Below are 19115 nucleotides of genomic sequence, written 5' to 3' on the forward strand. Positions count from 1 at the left end.
AGCGTTCCGGTTTCAGTTCCAGAGCGATTCGTCCGATGAATCCTTCATATTTAGTCGTTTTCAGCCAATTTTCTGAAGTTTTGAAAATTTCACTTTTTTGTGAAAATATCCACTAAATAAGGGAATAATATGTGTGAGGGTACGCCAGGAGAGTTCCAAATGTGTGTGGGTAGAATATATATCCCACGGGGGTAAAATTGAAAAAAGTTGAAAAAAATTTTTTTTTGGACTTAGTCATTTTTCCGGCGTTTGTCAGACTTTCAGATAGGGGAAATGTCAGTGAGCGTTCCGATTTCAGTTCCAGAGCGATTCGTCCGATGAATCCTTCATATTTAGTCGTTTTCAGCCAATTTTCTGAAGTTTTGAAAATTTCACTTTTTTGTGAAAATATCCATTAAAGGAGGGAATAATATGTGTGAGGGTATGAGAGGAGAGTTCCAAATGTGTGTGGGTAGAATATATATCCCACGGGGGTAAAATTGAAAAAAGATGAAAAAAATTTTTTCTTGGACTTAGTCATTTTTCCGGCGTTTATCAGACTTTCAGATAGGGGAAATGTCAGTGAGCATTCCGGTTTCAGTTCCAGAGCGATTCGCCCGATGAGTCCTTCATATTTAGTCGTTTTCAGCCAATTTTCTGAATTTTTGAAAATTTCCATTTTTGTGAAAATGTCCACTAAATGAGGGAATAATATGTGTGAGGGTACCCCAGGAGAGTTCCAAATGTGTGTGGGTAGAATATATATCCCACGGGGGTAAAATTGAAAAAGGTTGAAAAAAAATTTTTTTTGAACTTAGTCATTTTTTCAGCATTTATCAGACTTTCAGATAGGAGAAATGTCAGTGAGCATTCCGGTTTCAGTTCCAGAGCGATTCGCCCGATGAGTCCTTCATATTTAGTCGTTTTCAGCCAATTTTCTGAATTTTTGAAAATTTCACTTTTTTGTGAAAATATCCACTAAATGAGGCAATAATATGTGTGAGGGTACGCCAGAAGAGTTCCAAATGTGTGTGGGTAGAATATATATCCCACGGGGGTAAAATTGTAAAAAGTTTAAAAAAATTTTTTTTTGGACTTAGTCATTTTTCCGGCGTTTGTCAGACTTTCAGATAGGGGAAATGTCAGTGAGCGTTCCGATTTCAGTTCCAGAGCGATTCGTCTGATGAATCCTTCATATTTAGTCGTTTTCAGCCAATTTTCTGAAGTTTTGAAAATTTCACTTTTTTGTGAAAATATCCATTAAAGGAGGGAATAATATGTGTGAGGGTATGCCAGGAGAGTTCCAAATGTGTGTGGGTAGAATATATATCCCACGGGGGTAAAATTGTAAAAAGTTGAAAAAAAATTTTTTTTGGACTTAGTCATTTTTCCGGCGTTTATCAGACTTTCAGATAGGGGAAATGTCAGTGAGCATTCCGGTTTCAGTTCCAGAGCGATTCGCCCGATGAGTCCTTCATATTTAGTCGTTTTCAGCCAATTTTCTGAATTTTTGAAAATTTCCATTTTTGTGAAAATGTCCACTAAATGAGGGAATAATATGTGTGAGGGTACGCCAGAAGAGTTCCAAATGTGTGTGGGTAGAATATATATCCCACGGGGGTAAAATTGTAAAAAGTTTAAAAAAATTTTTTTTTGGACTTAGTCATTTTTCCGGCGTTTATCAGACTTTCAGATAGGGGAAATGTCAGTGAGCGTTCCGATTTCAGTTCCAGAGCGATTCACCCAATGAATCCTTAATATTTAGTCGTTTTCAGCCAATTTTCTGAATTTTTGAAAATTTCACTTTTTTGTGAAAATATCCACTAAATGAGGGAATAATATGTGTGAGGGTATGCCAGGAGAGTTCCAAATGTGTGTGGGTAGAATATATATCCCACGGGGGTAAAATTGAAAAAAGTTGAAAAAAATTTTTTTTTGGACTTAGTCATTTTTCCGGCGTTTCTCAGACTTTGAGATAGGGGAAATGTCAGTGAGCATTCCGGTTTCAGTTCCAGAGCGATTCGCCCGATGAGTCCTTCATATTTAGTCGTTTTCAGCCAATTTTTAGAATTTTTGAAAATTTCCATTTTTGTGAAAATGTCCACTAAATGAGGGAATAATATGTGTGAGGGTACCCCAGGAGAGTTCCAAATGTGTGTGGGTAGAATATATATCCCACGGGGGTAAAATTGTAAAAAGTTGAAAAAAATTTTTTTTTGGACTTAGTCATTTTTCCGGCGTTTATCAGACTTTCAGATAGGGGAAATGTCAGTGAGCGTTCTGGTTTCAGTCCCAGAGCGATTCGCCCGATGAGTCCTTCATATTTAGTCGTTTTCAGCCAATTTTCTGAATTTTTGAAAATTTCACTTTTTTGTGAAAATATCCACTAAATGAGGGAATAATATGTGTGAGGGTATGCCAGGAGAGTTCCAAATGTGTGTGGGTAGAATATATATCCCACGGGGGTAAAATTGTAAAAAGTTGAAAAAAATTTTTTTTTGGACTTAGTCATTTTTCCGGCGTTTGTCAGACTTTCAGATAGGGGAAATGTCAGTGAGCGTTCCGATTTCAGTTCCAGAGCGATTCGTCTGATGAATCCTTCATATTTAGTCGTTTTCAGCCAATTTTCTGAAGTTTTGAAAATTTCACTTTTTTGTGAAAATATCCATTAAAGGAGGGAATAATATGTGTGAGGGTATGCCAGGAGAGTTCCAAATGTGTGTGGGTAGAATATATATCCCACGGGGGTAAAATTGTAAAAAGTTTAAAAAAATTTTTTTTTGGACTTAGTCATTTTTCCGGCGTTTATCAGACTTTCAGATAGGGGAAATGTCAGTGAGCATTCCGGTTTCAGTTCCAGAGCGATTCGCCCGATGAGTCCTTCATATTTAGTCGTTTTCAGCCAATTTTCTGAATTTTTGAAAATTTCCATTTTTGTGAAAATGTCCACTAAATGAGGGAATAATATGTGTGAGGGTACGCCAGAAGAGTTCCAAATGTGTGTGGGTAGAATATATATCCCACGGGGGTAAAATTGTAAAAAGTTTAAAAAAATTTTTTTCTGGACTTAGTCATTTTTCCGGCGTTTATCAGACTTTCAGATAGGGGAAATGTCAGTGAGCGTTCCGATTTCAGTTCCAGAGCGATTCACCCAATGAATCCTTCATATTTAGTCGTTTTCAGCCAATTTTCTGAATTTTGGAAAATTTCACTTTTTTGTGAAAATATCCACTAAATGAGGGAATAATATGTGTGAGGGTACGCCAGGAGAGTTCCAAATGTGTGTGGGTAGAATATATATCCCATGGGGGTAAAATTGAAAAAAGTTGAAAAAAAATTTTTTTTGGACTTAGTCATTTTTCCGGCGTTTTTCAGACTTTCAGATAGGGGAAATGTCAGTGAGCGTTCCGATTTCAGTTCCAGAGCGATTCACCCAATGAATCCTTAATATTTAGTCGTTTTCAGCCAATTTTCTGAATTTTTGAAAATTTCACTTTTTTGTGAAAATATCCACTAAATGAGGGAATAATATGTGTGAGGGTATGCCAGGAGAGTTCCAAATGTGTGTGGGTAGAATATATATCCCACGGGGGTAAAATTGTAAAAAGTTGAAAAAAATTTTTTTTTGGACTTAGTCATTTTTCCGGCGTTTATCAGACTTTCAGATAGGGGAAATGTCAGTGAGCGTTCTGGTTTCAGTCCCAGAGCGATTCGCCCGATGAGTCCTTCATATTTAGTCGTTTTCAGCCAATTTTCTGAATTTTTGAAAATTTCACTTTTTTGTGAAAATATCCACTAAATGAGGGAATAATATGTGTGAGGGTATGCCAGGAGAGTTCCAAATGTGTGTGGGTAGAATATATATCCCACGGGGGTAAAATTGTAAAAAGTTGAAAAAAATTTTTTTTTGGACTTAGTCATTTTTCCGGCGTTTATCAGACTTTCAGATAGGGGAAATGTCAGTGAGCGTTCTGGTTTCAGTCCCAGAGCGATTCGCCCGATGAATCCTTCATATTTAGTCGTTTTCAGCCAATTTTCTGAATTTTTGAAAATTTCACTTTTTTGTGAAAATATCCACTAAATGAGGGAATAATATGTGTGAGGGTATGCCAGGAGAGTTCCAAATGTGTGTGGGTAGAATATATATCCCACGGGGGTAAAATTGTAAAAAGTTTAAAAAAATTTTTTTTTGGACTTAGTCATTTTTCCGGCGTTTATCAGACTTTCAGATAGGGGAAATGTCAGTGAGCATTCCGATTTCAGTTCCAGAGCGATTCGTCCGATGAATCCTTCATATTTAGTCGTTTTCAGCCAATTTTCTGAATTTTTGAAAATTTCACTTTTTTGTGAAAATATCCATTAAAGGAGGGAATAATATGTGTGAGGGTATGACAGGAGAGTTCCAAATGTGTGTGGGTAGAATATATATCCCACGGGGGTAAAATTGTAAAAAGTTGAAAAAAATTTTTTTTTGGACTTAGTCATTTTTCCGGCGTTTATCAGACGTTCAGATAGGGGAAATGTCAGTGAGCGTTCCGATTTCAGTTACAGAGCGATTCGTCCGATGAATCCTTCATATTTAGTCGTTTTCAGCCAATTTTCTGAATTTTTGAAAATTTCACTTTTTTGTGAAAATATCCACTAAATGAGGGAATAATATGTGTGAGGGTATGCCAGGAGAGTTCCAAATGTGTGTGGGTAGAATATATATCCCACGGGGGTAAAATATTAAAAAGTTGAAAAAAATTTTTTTTTGGACTTAGTCATTTTTCCGGCGTTTATCAGACTTTCAGATAGGGGAAATGTCAGTGAGCGTTCCGATTTCAGTTCCAGAGCGATTCGCCCGATGAATCCTTCATATTTAGTCGTTTTCAGCCAATTTTCTGAAGTTTTGAAAATTTCACTTTTTTGTGAAAATATCCATTAAAGGAGGGAATAATATGTGTGAGGGTATGCCAGGAGAGTTCCAAATGTGTGTGGATAGAATATATATCCCACGGGGGTAAAATTGAAAAAAGTTGAAAAAAATTTTTTTTTGGACTTAGTCATTTTTTCAGCGTTTATCAGACTTTCATATAGGAGAAATGTCAGTGAGCATTCCGATTTCAGTTCCAGAGCGATTCGCCCGATGAATCCTTCATATTTAGTCGTTTTCAGCCAATTTTCTGAATTTTTGAAAATTTCCATTTTTGTGAAAATGCCCACTAAATGAGGGAATAATATGTGTGAGGGTACCCCAGGAGAGTTCCAAATGTGTGTGGGTAGAATATATATCCCACGGGGGTAAAATTGAAGAAGGTTGAAAAAAAATTTTTTTTGAACTTAGTCATTTTTTCAGCATTTATCAGACTTTCAGATAGGGGAAATGTCAGTGAGCATTCCGATTTCAGTTCCAGAGCGATTCGTCCGATGAATCCTTCATATTTAGTCGTTTTCAGCCAATTTTCTGAAGTTTTGAAAATTTCACTTTTTTGTGAAAATATCCATTAAAGGAGGGAATAATATGTGTGAGGGTATGCCAGGAGAGTTCCAAATGTGTGTGGGTAGAATATATATCCCACGGGGGTAAAATTGAAAAAAGTTGAAAAAAATTTTTTTTTGGACTTAGTCATTTTTCCGGCGTTTGTCAGACTTTCAGATAGGGGAAATGTCAGTGAGCGTTCCGATTTCAGTTCCAGAGCGATTCGCCCGATGAATCCTTCATATTTAGTCGTTTTCAGCCAATTTTCTGAATTTTTGAAAATTTCACTTTTTTGTGAAAATATCCACTAAATGAGGGAAAAATATGTGTGAGGGTATGCCAGGAGAGTTCCAAATGTGTGTGGGTAGAATATATATCCCACGGGGGTAAAATTGTAAAAAGTTGAAAAAAATTTTTTTTTGGACTTAGTCATTTTTCCGGCGTTTATCAGACTTTCAGATAGGGGAAATGTCAGTGAGCATTCCAATTTCAGTTCCAGAGCGATTCGTCCGATGAATCCTTCATATTTAGTCGTTTTCAGCCAATTTTCTGAATTTTTGAAAATTTCACTTTTTTGTGAAAATATCCACTAAATGAGGGAATAATATGTGTGAGGGTATGCCAGGAGAGTTCCAAATGTGTGTGGGTAGAATATATATCCCACGGGGGTAAAATTGTAAAAAGTTTAAAAAAATTTTTTTTTGGACTTAGTCATTTTTCCGGCGTTTATCAGACTTTCAGATAGGGGAAATGTCAGTGAGCATTCCGATTTCAGTTCCAGAGCGATTCGTCCGATGAATCCTTCATATTTAGTCGTTTTCAGCCAATTTTCTGAATTTTTGAAAATTTCACTTTTTTGTGAAAATATCCATTAAAGGAGGGAATAATATGTGTGAGGGTATGACAGGAGAGTTCCAAATGTGTGTGGGTAGAATATATATCCCACGGGGGTAAAATTGTAAAAAGTTGAAAAAAATTTTTTTTTGGACTTAGTCATTTTTCCGGCGTTTATCAGACGTTCAGATAGGGGAAATGTCAGTGAGCGTTCCGATTTCAGTTACAGAGCGATTCGTCCGATGAATCCTTCATATTTAGTCGTTTTCAGCCAATTTTCTGAATTTTTGAAAATTTCACTTTTTTGTGAAAATATCCACTAAATGAGGGAATAATATGTGTGAGGGTATGCCAGGAGAGTTCCAAATGTGTGTGGGTAGAATATATATCCCACGGGGGTAAAATATTAAAAAGTTGAAAAAAATTTTTTTTTGGACTTAGTCATTTTTCCGGCGTTTATCAGACTTTCAGATAGGGGAAATGTCAGTGAGCGTTCCGATTTCAGTTCCAGAGCGATTCGCCCGATGAATCCTTCATATTTAGTCGTTTTCAGCCAATTTTCTGAAGTTTTGAAAATTTCACTTTTTTGTGAAAATATCCATTAAAGGAGGGAATAATATGTGTGAGGGTATGCCAGGAGAGTTCCAAATGTGTGTGGATAGAATATATATCCCACGGGGGTAAAATTGAAAAAAGTTGAAAAAAATTTTTTTTTGGACTTAGTCATTTTTTCAGCGTTTATCAGACTTTCATATAGGAGAAATGTCAGTGAGCATTCCGATTTCAGTTCCAGAGCGATTCGCCCGATGAATCCTTCATATTTAGTCGTTTTCAGCCAATTTTCTGAATTTTTGAAAATTTCCATTTTTGTGAAAATGCCCACTAAATGAGGGAATAATATGTGTGAGGGTACCCCAGGAGAGTTCCAAATGTGTGTGGGTAGAATATATATCCCACGGGGGTAAAATTGAAGAAGGTTGAAAAAAAATTTTTTTTGAACTTAGTCATTTTTTCAGCATTTATCAGACTTTCAGATAGGGGAAATGTCAGTGAGCATTCCGATTTCAGTTCCAGAGCGATTCGTCCGATGAATCCTTCATATTTAGTCGTTTTCAGCCAATTTTCTGAAGTTTTGAAAATTTCACTTTTTTGTGAAAATATCCACTAAATGAGGGAATAATATGTGTGAGGGTATGCCAGGAGAGTTCCAAATGTGTGTGGGTAGAATATATATCCCACGGGGGTAAAATTGTAAAAAGTTTAAAAAAATTTTTTTTTGGACTTAGTCATTTTTCCGGCGTTTATCAGACTTTCAGATAGGGGAAATGTCAGTGAGCATTCCGATTTCAGTTCCAGAGCGATTCGTCCGATGAATCCTTCATATTTAGTCGTTTTCAGCCAATTTTCTGAATTTTTGAAAATTTCACTTTTTTGTGAAAATATCCATTAAAGGAGGGAATAATATGTGTGAGGGTATGACAGGAGAGTTCCAAATGTGTGTGGGTAGAATATATATCCCACGGGGGTAAAATTGTAAAAAGTTGAAAAAAATTTTTTTTTGGACTTAGTCATTTTTCCGGCGTTTATCAGACGTTCAGATAGGGGAAATGTCAGTGAGCGTTCCGATTTCAGTTACAGAGCGATTCGTCCGATGAATCCTTCATATTTAGTCGTTTTCAGCCAATTTTCTGAATTTTTGAAAATTTCACTTTTTTGTGAAAATATCCACTAAATGAGGGAATAATATGTGTGAGGGTATGCCAGGAGAGTTCCAAATGTGTGTGGGTAGAATATATATCCCACGGGGGTAAAATATTAAAAAGTTGAAAAAAATTTTTTTTTGGACTTAGTCATTTTTCCGGCGTTTATCAGACTTTCAGATAGGGGAAATGTCAGTGAGCGTTCCGATTTCAGTTCCAGAGCGATTCGCCCGATGAATCCTTCATATTTAGTCGTTTTCAGCCAATTTTCTGAAGTTTTGAAAATTTCACTTTTTTGTGAAAATATCCATTAAAGGAGGGAATAATATGTGTGAGGGTATGCCAGGAGAGTTCCAAATGTGTGTGGATAGAATATATATCCCACGGGGGTAAAATTGAAAAAAGTTGAAAAAAATTTTTTTTTGGACTTAGTCATTTTTTCAGCGTTTATCAGACTTTCATATAGGAGAAATGTCAGTGAGCATTCCGATTTCAGTTCCAGAGCGATTCGCCCGATGAATCCTTCATATTTAGTCGTTTTCAGCCAATTTTCTGAATTTTTGAAAATTTCCATTTTTGTGAAAATGCCCACTAAATGAGGGAATAATATGTGTGAGGGTACCCCAGGAGAGTTCCAAATGTGTGTGGGTAGAATATATATCCCACGGGGGTAAAATTGAAGAAGGTTGAAAAAAAATTTTTTTTGAACTTAGTCATTTTTTCAGCATTTATCAGACTTTCAGATAGGGGAAATGTCAGTGAGCATTCCGATTTCAGTTCCAGAGCGATTCGTCCGATGAATCCTTCATATTTAGTCGTTTTCAGCCAATTTTCTGAAGTTTTGAAAATTTCACTTTTTTGTGAAAATATCCATTAAAGGAGGGAATAATATGTGTGAGGGTATGCCAGGAGAGTTCCAAATGTGTGTGGGTAGAATATATATCCCACGGGGGTAAAATTGAAAAAAGTTGAAAAAAATTTTTTTTTGGACTTAGTCATTTTTCCGGCGTTTGTCAGACTTTCAGATAGGGGAAATGTCAGTGAGCGTTCCGATTTCAGTTCCAGAGCGATTCGCCCGATGAATCCTTCATATTTAGTCGTTTTCAGCCAATTTTCTGAATTTTTGAAAATTTCACTTTTTTGTGAAAATATCCACTAAATGAGGGAAAAATATGTGTGAGGGTATGCCAGGAGAGTTCCAAATGTGTGTGGGTAGAATATATATCCCACGGGGGTAAAATTGTAAAAAGTTGAAAAAATTTTTTTTTTGGACTTAGTCATTTTTCCGGCGTTTATCAGACTTTCAGATAGGGGAAATGTCAGTGAGCGTTCCGATTTCAGTTCCAGAGCGATTCGCCCGATGAATCCTTCATATTTAGTCGTTTTCAGCCAATTTTCTGAAGTTTTGAAAATTTCACTTTTTTGTGAAAATATCCATTAAAGGAGGGAATAATATGTGTGAGGGTATGCCAGGAGAGTTCCAAATGTGTGTGGATAGAATATATATCCCACGGGGGTAAAATTGAAAAAAGTTGAAAAAAATTTTTTTTTGGACTTAGTCATTTTTTCAGCGTTTATCAGACTTTCATATAGGAGAAATGTCAGTGAGCATTCCGATTTCAGTTCCAGAGCGATTCGCCCGATGAATCCTTCATATTTAGTCGTTTTCAGCCAATTTTCTGAATTTTTGAAAATTTCCATTTTTGTGAAAATGCCCACTAAATGAGGGAATAATATGTGTGAGGGTACCCCAGGAGAGTTCCAAATGTGTGTGGGTAGAATATATATCCCACGGGGGTAAAATTGAAGAAGGTTGAAAAAAAATTTTTTTTGAACTTAGTCATTTTTTCAGCATTTATCAGACTTTCAGATAGGGGAAATGTCAGTGAGCATTCCGATTTCAGTTCCAGAGCGATTCGTCCGATGAATCCTTCATATTTAGTCGTTTTCAGCCAATTTTCTGAAGTTTTGAAAATTTCACTTTTTTGTGAAAATATCCATTAAAGGAGGGAATAATATGTGTGAGGGTATGCCAGGAGACTTCCAAATGTGTGTGGGTAGAATATATATCCCACGGGGGTAAAATTGAAAAAAGTTGAAAAAAATTTTTTTTTGGACTTAGTCATTTTTCCGGCGTTTGTCAGACTTTCAGATAGGGGAAATGTCAGTGAGCGTTCCGATTTCAGTTCCAGAGCGATTCGCCCGATGAATCCTTCATATTTAGTCGTTTTCAGCCAATTTTCTGAATTTTTGAAAATTTCACTTTTTTGTGAAAATATCCACTAAATGAGGGAAAAATATGTGTGAGGGTATGCCAGGAGAGTTCCAAATGTGTGTGGGTAGAATATATATCCCACGGGGGTAAAATTGTAAAAAGTTGAAAAAAATTTTTTTTTGGACTTAGTCATTTTTCCGGCGTTTATCAGACTTTCAGATAGGGGAAATGTCAGTGAGCATTCCAATTTCAGTTCCAGAGCGATTCGTCCGATGAATCCTTCATATTTAGTCGTTTTCAGCCAATTTTCTGAATTTTTGAAAATTTCCATTTTTGTGAAAATGTCCACTAAATGAGGGAATAATATGTGTGAGGGTACCCCAGGAGAGTTCCAAATGTGTGTGGGTAGAATATATATCCCACGGGGGTAAAATTGAAAAAGGTTAAAAAATTTTTTTTTTTGAACTTAGTCATTTTTTCAGCATTTATCAGACTTTCAGATAGGAGAAATGTCAGTGAGCGTTCCGATTTCAGTTCCAGAGCGATTCGCCCGATGAATCCTTCATATTTAGTCGTTTTCAGCCAATTTTCTGAATTTTTGAAAATTTCACTTTTTTGTGAAAATATCCATTAAAGGAGGGAATAATATGTGTGAGGGTATGCCAGGAGAGTTCCAAATGTGTGTGGGTAGAATATATATCCCACGGGGGTAAAATTGTAAAAAGTTTAAAAAAATTTTTTTTTGGACTTAGTCATTTTTCCGGCGTTTATCAGACTTTCAGATAGGGGAAATGTCAGTGAGCGTTCCGATTTCAGTTCCAGAGCGATTCGTCCGATGAATCCTTCATATTTAGTCGTTTTCAGCCAATTTTCTGAAGTTTTGAAAATTTCACTTTTTTGTGAAAATATCCATTAAAGGAGGGAATAATATGTGTGAGGGTATGCCAGGAGAGTTCAAAATGTGTGTGGGTAGAATATATATCCCACGGGGGTAAAATTGAAAAAAGTTGAAAAAAATTTTTTTTTGGACTTAGTCATTTTTTCAGCGTTTATCAGACTTTCATATAGGAGAAATGTCAGTGAGCATTCCGATTTCAGTTCCAGAGCGATTCGCCCGATGAATCCTTCATATTTAGTCGTTTTCAGCCAATTTTCTGAATTTTTGAAAATTTCACTTTTTTGTGAAAATATCCACTAAATGAGGCAATAATATGTGTGAGGGTACGCCAGAAGAGTTCCAAATGTGTGTGGGTAGAATATATATCCCACGGGGGTAAAATTGTAAAAAGTTGAAAAAAAAATTTTTTTGGACTTAGTCATTTTTCCGGCGTTTATCAAACTTTCAGATAGGCGAAATGTCAGTGAGCGTTCTGGTTTCAGTTCCAGAGCGATTCGCCCGATGAGTCCTTCATATTTAGTCGTTTTCAGCCAATTTTCTGAATTTTTGAAAATTTCACTTTTTTGTGAAAATATCCACTAAATGAGGGAATAATATGTGTGAGGGTATGCCAGGAGAGTTCCAAATGTGTGTGGGTAGAATATATATCCCACGGGGGTAAAATTGTAAAAAGTTTAAAAAAATTTTTTTTTGGACTTAGTCATTTTTCCGGCGTTTATCAGACTTTCAGATAGGGGAAATGTCAGTGAGCGTTCCAATTTCAGTTCCAGAGCGATTCGTCCGATGAATCCTTCATATTTAGTCGTTTTCAGCCAATTTTCTGAATTTTTGAAAATTTCCATTTTTGTGAAAATGTCCACTAAATGAGGGAATAATATGTGTGAGGGTACCCCAGGAGAGTTCCAAATGTGTGTGGGTAGAATATATATCCCACGGGGGTAAAATTGAAAAAGGTTGAAAAAAATTTTTTTTTGAACTTAGTCATTTTTTCAGCATTTATCAGACTTTCAGATAGGGGAAATGTCAGTGAGCATTCCGATTTCAGTTCCAGAGCGATTCGTCCGATGAATCCTTCATATTTAGTCGTTTTCAGCCAATTTTCTGAAGTTTTGAAAATTTCACTTTTTTGTGAAAATATCCATTAAAGGAGGGAATAATATGTGTGAGGGTATGCCAGGAGAGTTCCAAATGTGTGTGGGTAGAATATATATCCCACGGGGGTAAAATTGAAAAAAGTTGAAAAAAATTTTTTTTTGGACTTAGTCATTTTTCCAGCGTTTGTCAGACTTTCAGATAGGGGAAATGTCAGTGAGCGTTCCGATTTCAGTTCCAGAGCGATTCGCCCGATGAATCCTTCATATTTAGTCGTTTTCAGCCAATTTTCTGAAGTTTTGAAAATTTCACTTTTTTGTGAAAATATCCATTAAAGGAGGGAATAATATGTGTGAGGGTATGCCAGGAGAGTTCCAAATGTGTGTGGATAGAATATATATCCCACGGGGGTAAAATTGAAAAAAGTTGAAAAAAATTTTTTTTTGGACTTAGTCATTTTTTCAGCGTTTATCAGACTTTCATATAGGAGAAATGTCAGTGAGCATTCCGATTTCAGTTCCAGAGCGATTCGCCCGATGAATCCTTCATATTTAGTCGTTTTCAGCCAATTTTCTGAATTTTTGAAAATTTCCATTTTTGTGAAAATGCCCACTAAATGAGGGAATAATATGTGTGAGGGTACCCCAGGAGAGTTCCAAATGTGTGTGGGTAGAATATATATCCCACGGGGGTAAAATTGAAGAAGGTTGAAAAAAAATTTTTTTTGAACTTAGTCATTTTTTCAGCATTTATCAGACTTTCAGATAGGGGAAATGTCAGTGAGCATTCCGATTTCAGTTCCAGAGCGATTCGTCCGATGAATCCTTCATATTTAGTCGTTTTCAGCCAATTTTCTGAAGTTTTGAAAATTTCACTTTTTTGTGAAAATATCCATTAAAGGAGGGAATAATATGTGTGAGGGTATGCCAGGAGAGTTCCAAATGTGTGTGGGTAGAATATATATCCCACGGGGGTAAAATTGAAAAAAGTTGAAAAAAATTTTTTTTTGGACTTAGTCATTTTTCCGGCGTTTGTCAGACTTTCAGATAGGGGAAATGTCAGTGAGCGTTCCGATTTCAGTTCCAGAGCGATTCGCCCGATGAATCCTTCATATTTAGTCGTTTTCAGCCAATTTTCTGAATTTTTGAAAATTTCACTTTTTTGTGAAAATATCCACTAAATGAGGGAAAAATATGTGTGAGGGTATGCCAGGAGAGTTCCAAATGTGTGTGGGTAGAATATATATCCCACGGGGGTAAAATTGTAAAAAGTTGAAAAAATTTTTTTTTTGGACTTAGTCATTTTTCCGGCGTTTATCAGACTTTCAGATAGGGGAAATGTCAGTGAGCGTTCCGATTTCAGTTCCAGAGCGATTCGCCCGATGAATCCTTCATATTTAGTCGTTTTCAGCCAATTTTCTGAAGTTTTGAAAATTTCACTTTTTTGTGAAAATATCCATTAAAGGAGGGAATAATATGTGTGAGGGTATGCCAGGAGAGTTCCAAATGTGTGTGGATAGAATATATATCCCACGGGGGTAAAATTGAAAAAAGTTGAAAAAAATTTTTTTTTGGACTTAGTCATTTTTTCAGCGTTTATCAGACTTTCATATAGGAGAAATGTCAGTGAGCATTCCGATTTCAGTTCCAGAGCGATTCGCCCGATGAATCCTTCATATTTAGTCGTTTTCAGCCAATTTTCTGAATTTTTGAAAATTTCCATTTTTGTGAAAATGCCCACTAAATGAGGGAATAATATGTGTGAGGGTACCCCAGGAGAGTTCCAAATGTGTGTGGGTAGAATATATATCCCACGGGGGTAAAATTGAAGAAGGTTGAAAAAAAATTTTTTTTGAACTTAGTCATTTTTTCAGCATTTATCAGACTTTCAGATAGGGGAAATGTCAGTGAGCATTCCGATTTCAGTTCCAGAGCGATTCGTCCGATGAATCCTTCATATTTAGTCGTTTTCAGCCAATTTTCTGAAGTTTTGAAAATTTCACTTTTTTGTGAAAATATCCATTAAAGGAGGGAATAATATGTGTGAGGGTATGCCAGGAGAGTTCCAAATGTGTGTGGGTAGAATATATATCCCACGGGGGTAAAATTGAAAAAAGTTGAAAAAAATTTTTTTTTGGACTTAGTCATTTTTCCGGCGTTTGTCAGACTTTCAGATAGGGGAAATGTCAGTGAGCGTTCCGATTTCAGTTCCAGAGCGATTCGCCCGATGAATCCTTCATATTTAGTCGTTTTCAGCCAATTTTCTGAATTTTTGAAAATTTCACTTTTTTGTGAAAATATCCACTAAATGAGGGAAAAATATGTGTGAGGGTATGCCAGGAGAGTTCCAAATGTGTGTGGGTAGAATATATATCCCACGGGGGTAAAATTGTAAAAAGTTGAAAAAAATTTTTTTTTGGACTTAGTCATTTTTCCGGCGTTTATCAGACTTTCAGATAGGGGAAATGTCAGTGAGCATTCCAATTTCAGTTCCAGAGCGATTCGTCCGATGAATCCTTCATATTTAGTCGTTTTCAGCCAATTTTCTGAATTTTTGAAAATTTCCATTTTTGTGAAAATGTCCACTAAATGAGGGAATAATATGTGTGAGGGTACCCCAGGAGAGTTCCAAATGTGTGTGGGTAGAATATATATCCCACGGGGGTAAAATTGAAAAAGGTTAAAAAATTTTTTTTTTTGAACTTAGTCATTTTTTCAGCATTTATCAGACTTTCAGATAGGAGAAATGTCAGTGAGCGTTCCGATTTCAGTTCCAGAGCGATTCGCCCGATGAATCCTTCATATTTAGTCGTTTTCAGCCAATTTTCTGAATTTTTGAAAATTTCACTTTTTTGTGAAAATATCCATTAAAGGAGGGAATAATATGTGTGAGGGTATGCCAGGAGAGTTCCAAATGTGTGTGGGTAGAATATATATCCCACGGGGGTAAAATTGTAAAAAGTTTAAAAAAATTTTTTTTTGGACTTAGTCATTTTTCCGGCGTTTATCAGACTTTCAGATAGGGGAAATGTCAGTGAGCGTTCCGATTTCAGTTCCAGAGCGATTCGTCCGATGAATCCTTCATATTTAGTCGTTTTCAGCCAATTTTCTGAAGTTTTGAAAATTTCACTTTTTTGTGAAAATATCCATTAAAGGAGGGAATAATATGTGTGAGGGTATGCCAGGAGAGTTCAAAATGTGTGTGGGTAGAATATATATCCCACGGGGGTAAAATTGAAAAAAGTTGAAAAAAATTTTTTTTTGGACTTAGTCATTTTTTCAGCGTTTATCAGACTTTCATATAGGAGAAATGTCAGTGAGCATTCCGATTTCAGTTCCAGAGCGATTCGCCCGATGAATCCTTCATATTTAGTCGTTTTCAGCCAATTTTCTGAATTTTTGAAAATTTCACTTTTTTGTGAAAATATCCACTAAATGAGGCAATAATATGTGTGAGGGTACGCCAGAAGAGTTCCAAATGTGTGTGGGTAGAATATATATCCCACGGGGGTAAAATTGTAAAAAGTTGAAAAAAAAATTTTTTTGGACTTAGTCATTTTTCCGGCGTTTATCAAACTTTCAGATAGGCGAAATGTCAGTGAGCGTTCTGGTTTCAGTTCCAGAGCGATTCGCCCGATGAGTCCTTCATATTTAGTCGTTTTCAGCCAATTTTCTGAATTTTTGAAAATTTCACTTTTTTGTGAAAATATCCACTAAATGAGGGAATAATATGTGTGAGGGTATGCCAGGAGAGTTCCAAATGTGTGTGGGTAGAATATATATCCCACGGGGGTAAAATTGTAAAAAGTTTAAAAAAATTTTTTTTTGGACTTAGTCATTTTTCCGGCGTTTATCAGACTTTCAGATAGGGGAAATGTCAGTGAGCGTTCCAATTTCAGTTCCAGAGCGATTCGTCCGATGAATCCTTCATATTTAGTCGTTTTCAGCCAATTTTCTGAATTTTTGAAAATTTCCATTTTTGTGAAAATGTCCACTAAATGAGGGAATAATATGTGTGAGGGTACCCCAGGAGAGTTCCAAATGTGTGTGGGTAGAATATATATCCCACGGGGGTAAAATTGAAAAAGGTTGAAAAAAATTTTTTTTTGAACTTAGTCATTTTTTCAGCATTTATCAGACTTTCAGATAGGGGAAATGTCAGTGAGCATTCCGATTTCAGTTCCAGAGCGATTCGTCCGATGAATCCTTCATATTTAGTCGTTTTCAGCCAATTTTCTGAAGTTTTGAAAATTTCACTTTTTTGTGAAAATATCCATTAAAGGAGGGAATAATATGTGTGAGGGTATGCCAGGAGAGTTCCAAATGTGTGTGGGTAGAATATATATCCCACGGGGGTAAAATTGAAAAAAGTTGAAAAAAATTTTTTTTTGGACTTAGTCATTTTTCCAGCGTTTGTCAGACTTTCAGATAGGGGAAATGTCAGTGAGCGTTCCGATTTCAGTTCCAGAGCGATTCGTCCGATGAATCCTTCATATTTAGTCGTTTTCAGCCAATTTTCTGAAGTTTTGAAAATTTCACTTTTTTGTGAAAATATCCATTAAAGGAGGGAATAATATGTGTGAGGGTATGCCAGGAGAGTTCCAAATGTGTGTGGGTAGAATATATATCCCACGGGGGTAAAATTGAAAAAAGTTGAAAAAAATTTTTTTTTGGACTTAGTCATTTTTTCAGCGTTTATCAGACTTTCATATAGGAGAAATGTCAGTGAGCATTCCGATTTCAGTTCCAGAGCGATTCGCCCGATGAATCCTTCATATTTAGTCGTTTTCAGCCAATTTTCTGAATTTTTGAAAATTTCACTTTTTTGTGAAAATATCCACTAAATGAGGCAATAATATGTGTGAGGGTACGCCAGAAGAGTTCCAAATGTGTGTGGGTAGAATATATATCCCACGGGGGTAAAATTGTAAAAAGTTGAAAAAAAAATTTTTTTGGACTTAGTCATTTTTCCGGCGTTTATCAAACTTTCAGATAGGGGAAATGTCAGTGAGCGTTCTGGTTTCAGTTCCAGAGCGATTCGCCCGATGAGTCCTTCATATTTAGTCGTTTTCAGCCAATTTTCTGAATTTTTGAAAATTTCACTTTTTTGTGAAAATATCCACTAAATGAGGGAATAATATGTGTGAGGGTATGCCAGGAGAGTTCCAAATGTGTGTGGGTAGAATATATATCCCACGGGGGTAAAATTGTAAAAAGTTTAAAAAATTTTTTTTTTGGACTTAGTCATTTTTCCGGCGTTTATCAGACTTTCAGATATGGGAAATGTCAGTGAGCGTTCCAATTTCAGTTCCAGAGCGATTCGTCCGATGAATCCTTCATATTTAGTCGTTTTCAGCCAATTTTCTGAATTTTTGAAAATTTCCATTTTTGTGAAAATGTCCACTAAATGAGGGAATAATATGTGTGAGGGTACCCCAGGAGAGTTCCAAATGTGTGTGGGTAGAATATATATCCCACGGGGGTAAAATTGAAAAAGGTTGAAAAATTTTTTTTTTTGAACTTAGTCATTTTTTCAGCATTTATCAGACTTTCAGATAGGAGAAATGTCAGTGAGCGTTCCGATTTCAGTTCCAGAGCGATTCGCCCGATGAATCCTTCATATTTAGTCGTTTTCAGCCAATTTTCTGAATTTTTGAAAATTTCACTTTTTTGTGAAAATATCCATTAAAGGAGGGAATAATATGTGTGAGGGTATGCCAGGAGAGTTCCAAATGTGTGTGGGTAGAATATATATCCCACGGGGGTAAAATTGTAAAAAGTTTAAAAAAATTTTTTTTTGGACTTAGTCATTTTTCCGGCGTTTATCAGACTTTCAGATAGGGGAAATGTCAGTGAGCGTTCCGATTTCAGTTCCAGAGCGATTCGTCCGATGAATCCTTCATATTTAGTCGTTTTCAGCCAATTTTCTGAAGTTTTGAAAATTTCACTTTTTTGTGAAAATATCCATTAAAGGAGGGAATAATATGTGTGAGGGTATGCCAGGAGAGTTCAAAATGTGTGTGGGTAGAATATATATCCCACGGGGGTAAAATTGAAAAAAGTTGAAAAAAATTTTTTTTTGGACTTAGTCATTTTTTCAGCGTTTATCAGACTTTCATATAGGAGAAATGTCAGTGAGCATTCCGATTTCAGTTCCAGAGCGATTCGCCCGATGAATCCTTCATATTTAGTCGTTTTCAGCCAATTTTCTGAATTTTTGAAAATTTCACTTTTTTGTGAAAATATCCACTAAATGAGGCAATAATATGTGTGAGGGTACGCCAGAAGAGTTCCAAATGTGTGTGGGTAGAATATATATCCCACGGGGGTAAAATTGTAAAAAGTTGAAAAAAAAATTTTTTTGGACTTAGTCATTTTCCCGGCGTTTATCAAACTTTCAGATAGGGGAAATGTCAGTGAGCGTTCTGGTTTCAGTTCCAGAGCGATTCGCCCGATGAGTCCTTCATATTTCGTCGTTTTCAGCCAATTTTCTGAATTTTTGAAAATTTCACTTTTTTGTGAAAATATCCACTAAATGAGGGAATAATATGTGTGAGGGTATGCCAGGAGAGTTCCAAATGTGTGTGGGTAGAATATATATCCCACGGGGGTAAAATTGTAAAAAGTTTAAAAAAATTTTTTTTTGGACTTAGTCATTTTTCCGGCGTTTATCAGACTTTCAGATAGGGGAAATGTCAGTGAGCGTTCCAATTTCAGTTCCAGAGCGATTCGTCCGATGAATCCTTCATATTTAGTCGTTTTCAGCCAATTTTCTGAATTTTTGAAAATTTCCATTTTTGTGAAAATGTCCACTAAATGAGGGAATAATATGTGTGAGGGTACCCCAGGAGAGTTCCAAATGTGTGTGGGTAGAATATATATCCCACGGGGGTAAAATTGAAAAAGGTTGAAAAAAATTTTTTTTTGAACTTAGTCA

Source organism: Phyllobates terribilis, unplaced genomic scaffold (assembly GCF_046119375.1).
Source record: "Phyllobates terribilis strain yellow unplaced genomic scaffold, ASM4611937v1 Scaffold_8__6_contigs__length_399053987, whole genome shotgun sequence".
Taxonomy (NCBI): Eukaryota; Metazoa; Chordata; class Amphibia; order Anura; family Dendrobatidae; genus Phyllobates; species Phyllobates terribilis.